The sequence below is a fragment of the Arachis stenosperma genome, chromosome 10, assembly GCF_014773155.1.
Source record: "Arachis stenosperma cultivar V10309 chromosome 10, arast.V10309.gnm1.PFL2, whole genome shotgun sequence".
Taxonomy (NCBI): Eukaryota; Viridiplantae; Streptophyta; class Magnoliopsida; order Fabales; family Fabaceae; genus Arachis; species Arachis stenosperma.
The window spans coordinates 64,807,497-64,813,958 of NC_080386.1; the positions used below are offsets into that span (position 1 = coordinate 64,807,497).

Below are 6,462 nucleotides of genomic sequence, written 5' to 3' on the forward strand. Positions count from 1 at the left end.
CCTTTCATTGGGTTAGGGAGCTCTATTGTAATTCAATGAATCAATAATAGTTTTATCTTCTTCTTCAATCTTTTCTCTTGAATTTTGTTAGAAAGCTTCTCGATCTAATTCCATTGGGTAGTTGTCTTGGGAAAGAAACTACCCATAATTGGAATCCTTCGGAACCTTGGGAAAGGAATGGAGGATTCATGCTAGAGAAGCTTTCTCACAGTGAATTGGATTGGGGTTTGGATGGATATTGTGACATGTAATCCTACCAAATTGTGGTCCATGAAGCTGTGTGGTATAATCAGTGATCGAGCATCATCTCTTCTTATGAACATTTAAACCAAGGGATTGGGAATTTGTTTGTTTTTAGAGAGAATTGGTGAGCCAAGGGATTGGGATCCAATCATAAAGATTGCCAAGCAAAATTCAATGAATGCATTGGTTGAGGAAGAGATAAAAATGTTTTGATTCGGAGATCTCAATATCTCCTAACACCCAATGAACTTCCATTTCTGATCTACACTTTCTATTTACCTTCTGCAATTTCAATTCATGCAATCACCCCAATTCCCTTTTACTTTCAGCAATTTACTTTCTCGCACCTTAATTCTCGCAATTTAAGTTTATGCAATTTCAATTCCTTGCAATTTACATTTCCTGCTACATTTACTTTATGCAATTCACATCCAAAAGTTGATCCCGCTCAACTAATCAAACTTCTAATTCGAATTGCTCATTCAACCAATCCTTGTGGGATTCGACCTCACTCTATTGTGAGTTTTTACTTGACGATAACCGGTGCACTTGCCGGAAGGAATTTTGCCGCTCGTGCAATTTCCTAAAATTGTAGCATAACAAGTTTATGCGCATCAAGTTTATGGCGCCGTTGCCGGGGATTGGTTTTCGATTGACAATTCTCAAATTGGAAGTTAACTAGATTGAGCATTTTTCTTGTTTTGATTAATTTAGTTCTAGTTTCTTGTTGAAATTCTGCACTCTGTTACTTGTTTTTTTTCTTTCTTATGCCTTTCAATTCTAGCAACTAACTCACTAACCCACTAACTATTTGAATTAATTCCTCAACTGCTCTAACTATACTCTTCCATTAACCAAGAGTATTCCACTTGTTTGTTGCTTGTGGTGTGTTCTTGTATGACAGGTAGGAGAGGAGAGGCATCAACTCCTCCATATACCGAACCAGAGAGGACCCTTCATAGACGTAGAAGGGAAGCAAGAGGGAAGAGAGTACTGAGAGAAGAAGAATCTGAAGGAGAATCTGAGGACAACTTTGAGGAAGCTCTAGATCTCAACATGGATAGAGAATTTCACAACCATGAGAGGGATGATGGAAACAATGCCATTCCTGAGAGGAGGGTTCTTGGTTCATACATAAACCCAACCTCTGGGAATTGTGGTAGCAGCATTCAGAAACCACCCATTCAGGCCAACAATTTTGAACTCAAACCACAGCTAATATCACTGGTGGAGAATCATTCTTCATTTGGTGGGAGTGCTAGTGAAGATCCCAACCAACATCTCACAAAATTCCTGAGAATTTGTGACACTGTGAAGTCCAATGGAGTCCAGGAAGATGCCTATAAACTGCTCTTGTTTCCATTTTCACTTAGGGACAAAGCAGCTAAGTGGTTGGAATCATTCCCAATGGACAGCCTAACAACCTGGGAGGAGGTGGAGAGCAAGTTTCTGGCACGTTTCTACCCCCCACAAAAGGTCAATAGGCTTCGATCTGAGGTTCAGACTTTTAGACAACAAGATGGTGAGACGCTATACGAGGCATGGGAGAGGTTCAAAGAATTGACAAGGAAATGTCCACCCAACATGTTCCCTGAATGGGTGCAATTGCATATTTTCTATGATGGACTTTCTTATGAATCAAGAAAGGCTGTAGATCATTCATCAGGAGGTTCATTGAACAGGAAAAAGACTGTGGAAGAAGCCATTGAAGTGATTGAGACAGTGGCTGAGAATGAGTACTACTATGCTTCAGAGAGACACAACACTAAGGGAGTCATGGAGCTGAACCATGTTGATGCAATTCTAGCCCAAAACAAAGTGTTTGCCAAGCAACTAGCAGAGCTCACCAGGAAGTTAGACACAAAGCAAGTGGCTGCAATACACACACAAGATCAAGAGGAAGTAAGCATTGAAGAAGGTGATTGGGAAGAGGCCAACTATGTAGGAAACCAACAAAGGCAATCATATGATCCACACTCCAACACTTACAACCCAGGTTGGAAAAACCACCCAAACTTTGGGTGGGGAAACCAGCAAACCCAACCACAAAACCACAAACCTTACAACCACAACCAACATAACAATTCCACATGCCAAAACTCCAACCAAAGATCATACCAAGCCACACAAAACACTTACTCCCAACCACCATATCATAGCCAAAATAACCAACCTGCCCAATCCAATCCGAACCAACAATTTCAAGACCAATTAAACAGGATAGAAGGAATACTAGCAAACATGGGTCAGGACATAAATGAGTTGAAAAGCTTTAGGGAAGATGTGAGATCGACCTTAAGAAGCCATGGTGAAAAACTCAAGTGGATGGAGTCTCGAGTAGGAGAGCTATCTCAACAGGCCCCCAAATCAACCGCAGTGTTCCCTAGTGACACAGAGAAGAATCCTAAAGGGGAACAAAAGGGAGTGAGATGGGAAGAATGCAAGGTCATCACCATGTTGAAGGAAATCTCAGAAGAAGAAGGAATCAGACCCTCAGAAAAGGAACCAGAAATCTTGAAGGAAGGTGTGGAAGAAGCTAAGCAGGAAGGTGAAGCTGAGCAAGCCAAGGAACTGCAAGAGGAAGGCATGCTGGAAACATACCAACCAAAAGCACCATTCCCTCAAAGGTTAGGAGGAGGTGAAAAAGGGAAAACATATTCAAGGTTCTTAGAGACATTTAAGTCTCTCCACATCAATATTCCCTTTCTTGAGATCCTCCAGCAGATGCCTACACATATCAAGTATTTGAAGGAATTGCTGAGCAAGAAAAGAGTTTTGAAGGGAGGACAAACTGTAATAATGAACAAAGAATGCAGTGCACTCATCAAGAAGGATACGGTCTCTAAGAAAACAGACCCAGGAAGTTTTCATATCCCCTGCATCATAGGAGAAACAAAAATTGACAGAGGATTCTGTGATCTAGGAGCTAGCATAAATGTGATGCCTCTGACTCTTATGAGGAGGCTACAACTGAATGAGGTGAGATCCACTGATGTAATCATACAACTGGCTGACAAAACTCAGAAGCAAGCTGAAGGGGTAGTTGAAAATGTGCTGGTGAAAGTGGGAAATTATTTTTTCCCCACAGACTTTGTTGTTTTGGATATGGAGGAAAGCTACCTACACCCTATCATTCTGGGAAGGCCATTTCTAGCCATGCTAGAACGCTCATAGATGTAGAACAAGGAGAGCTAATTTTGAGAATACATGATGAACAGCTCATTTTCCATGTTTTCAAACCTGTATCTGAGCCTGAACCAGAACCTGACAAGCCTAAGGATGATAGTAGCCATCTGTGTTTGGAGGAAAGCAATCTAGCAGCTGAAACTCTAAAACAATCCTTTGAAGGTGAACAAGAATTGCAAGAGTTAAAGCCACAAGAATCAAGAGAAACAGATCAAAAGGGTCCTCCTAGCATAAAGGTCAATGAAGAAATCCTCAAGAGAGAGGGAAGAATTGGAAAGAAATTGCCAAGAGGGTGGAGAAACAAGAAAATTCCCACTGAAGGTTTCTCTCCGGGAGATAAAGTGATATCAAGCCATTATCTGCCAATCCCACCTGGCCTCAAACCCATTCCTTCTCAGCTCCCTCAAGTGTTCACAATCAGGAAAGTTCTTTCTATGGAACATTTGGAAATCATGAAGGAATCAAATGGGGATGTTTCCATAATAAGAGGAGAAGACATCAAGCACTACAATCCACCCTAACAAGGGACAACCGTCAAGCTAGTGACGTTAAAGAAGCGCTTGTTGGGAGGCAACCCAACCTGAGGTAATACTCTTTTGCTGTTTCTTTTATTTGTTTCAATAAAAAGGTGAAGTAGTTTCTATGCATTGCAAAGAATTAAGTTTGGTGTTTCACACCAAACAATGAATTTGTGGATCAATAATTCAAAGGGGAATGTGTGACTCTAAGTTTGGTGTTCCACCATACAGATTAACTGCACACAACAACCTTTGAATTATATGAAAGGAACAACTATTCTAAGCAATCACAGAAATGCTTAAAATCCTTAGTAGCAACTTCATTTCATGGAGGATTCAAGGATTCAAGGAGCAGAGGAGTAAGTAGGAGACTAAGTTTGGTGTTCACACACCAACTTAAGACTCAAACACTTGCCCATATATAGTGAGCTAACCATTCAAGTGCTTGAGAAACAAGCAACTTCATCACTCTTTGCAGGAAAGGAAACAAGGATCTTAGAAAGAACATGATGCAACAACTAGTAGAAGAAGGAGAAATCAAATTGTTTCCTGGCAACAAAGAGAAAACAAGACATTTCACAAGGTGGTGTTGTTCCTTGACCCTTCTTTAAAAGGCAAACAAAAGCATGCTTGTTCTGGTTTAAACTGAAATTGTTGAATCTTTCTGGAATGTGAAGTTTTTAGTATGTTTGTTGGTTTACTGCTTTGAATAAAGTGAATGCCTAGATGTTTGGATATAACTCCACCTTCTTAAACAAATGCTTGCCATGCTTGTTCTGTTTCCAAAAATTAAAAGAAAAGTTTGAACAAAAGTAACTTGGCTCAATTAGTGACAAATCAAGTAGAATTATGTGGTGGTATGCATGCTTGATTGTTTAGTTAGCTCACTGGAAATTAAGTGTAGAATTATCATTTTTGTGTAGAAGTTGAATACTGTCTATGGATCTTGATGAATAAATGTCTTTGGCCATGAAAAAGAAAGAAAAAGAAGAAGAAAAAGCCACTGAAAAGGGGCAACCAAAAAGCAAAAGAATGAAGAAAATAAAGCTGGGCACCAATGGTTTGAACTTTTGAGACATATGCCTGTGGTGTTTATGTACTAGGATCTGCTTGGATGAATAGGTTCTGTGGAGTGTTTCAACACTTGGTAACTTGGGTTAACTAACCCGGGATTATCAACCAAAAGTCCATTATCAAGAGCAACCTAGCTACAAAACATTTAGTTACACAAAGAGGTGCTGGGCACCAATGTCTTAAAAAGAAATGTGAACTAAAATGCCTGTAGTGGATATGTGTACTGCACTGATAAGAAAAAGAAAATGCCAAAGGCTTGTGCAACACATGACACTGAGCAAACAAGGAGCAAAGGAGCTCTAAGAAAAAGAAAAACAAAGAAAGAAAAAGTGCCAAGGACATAAGAATAACAAGAGGCCATAGCAGTGCTTGATGGATGCAATGAAAAAGTGATAATCCTCCCTGATAAGAATGAAAAAGTGATGCTGCAACTTTCTGCATAAAACCCTTCTGATGAACTTCAAATGCTTGCTAATATAGCCAATGTAATTGCTTTCTGTTTCATACTTTCTTCTCAAATATCTCAGGACTTGCTTAGGGACAAGCAAGTATTAAGTTTGGTGTTGTGATGCCAAGGCATCTTAGGCTAGTTTCACTAGCATTTTTCTGTTAGTTTTAGTTGTTTTATGCATTTTCTTGAGCTTAAAGTAACCAAGGATGGTTAAATGAACAACAAAGCAATGAACCATCCAAAACATTATGATTTTGATGCAAATTCCATGAGTTTTTAGTGATATTACTTGAATGCTATGAATGGATGAATTCTCATGAAATTTTGCAAGACTTTGATGCAATTGTTTGGATGATTTCAGGGAAGAGAGGCTAGGCAAGGAAGCAACAAAATCAATAAAGGAAGCTTGAAATTCAAATGGGACGTTTAAGCTCCAGTTTAAGCCTAAACTGGAGCTTAAACGCCAAAATCATGAGAAGAAGAGGAAATGCTGTAACTGGCGTTTAACCTCCAGTTTGACCTTAAACTGGAAGTTAAACGCCAGAATGAGAAAGGGCACTAAGAAGCATTCCACGTTTAACCTCCAGTTTAACCTTAAACTGGAGGTTAAACGCCAGAATGATGATTTGAACCAAGGGAGCATTCCACGTTTAACCTCTAGTTTAACCTTAAACTAGAGGTTAAACGTGTTCGACACTTTTCTTTCTCACCAAGAAGCATTCCACGTTTAACCTCCAGTTTAACCTTAAACTGGAGGTTAAACGCCAGAAGCAAGAGAGGCACCAGGAGCATTCCACGTTTAACCTCCAGTTTGACCTCAAACTGGAGGTTAAACGTGTTCGACCATTTCCTTCCTCCAGGGTGTTTTCTTCATTCCACGTTTAACCTCCAGTTTGACCTCAAACTGGAGGTTAAACGTGTTCGATCCAAATTGCCTCCAGGGGTTGTTTTCTTCATTTCCAAGTTTAACCTCCAGTTTGACCTCAAACT

The 6,462-nt window shown here is 39.8% G+C and overlaps 1 non-coding gene across 1 annotated transcript; it reads right to left on the reverse strand.

The window, feature by feature from the left end:
- Positions 1-1,725: 1,725 nt before the first annotated feature.
- Positions 1,726-1,829, reverse strand: LOC130958713 (small nucleolar RNA R71). Its single transcript, XR_009077821.1, has one exon. It is a non-coding gene; the product is annotated as a small nucleolar RNA R71 (small nucleolar RNA).
- Between the last annotated feature and the right edge of the window lie 4,633 nt (positions 1,830-6,462).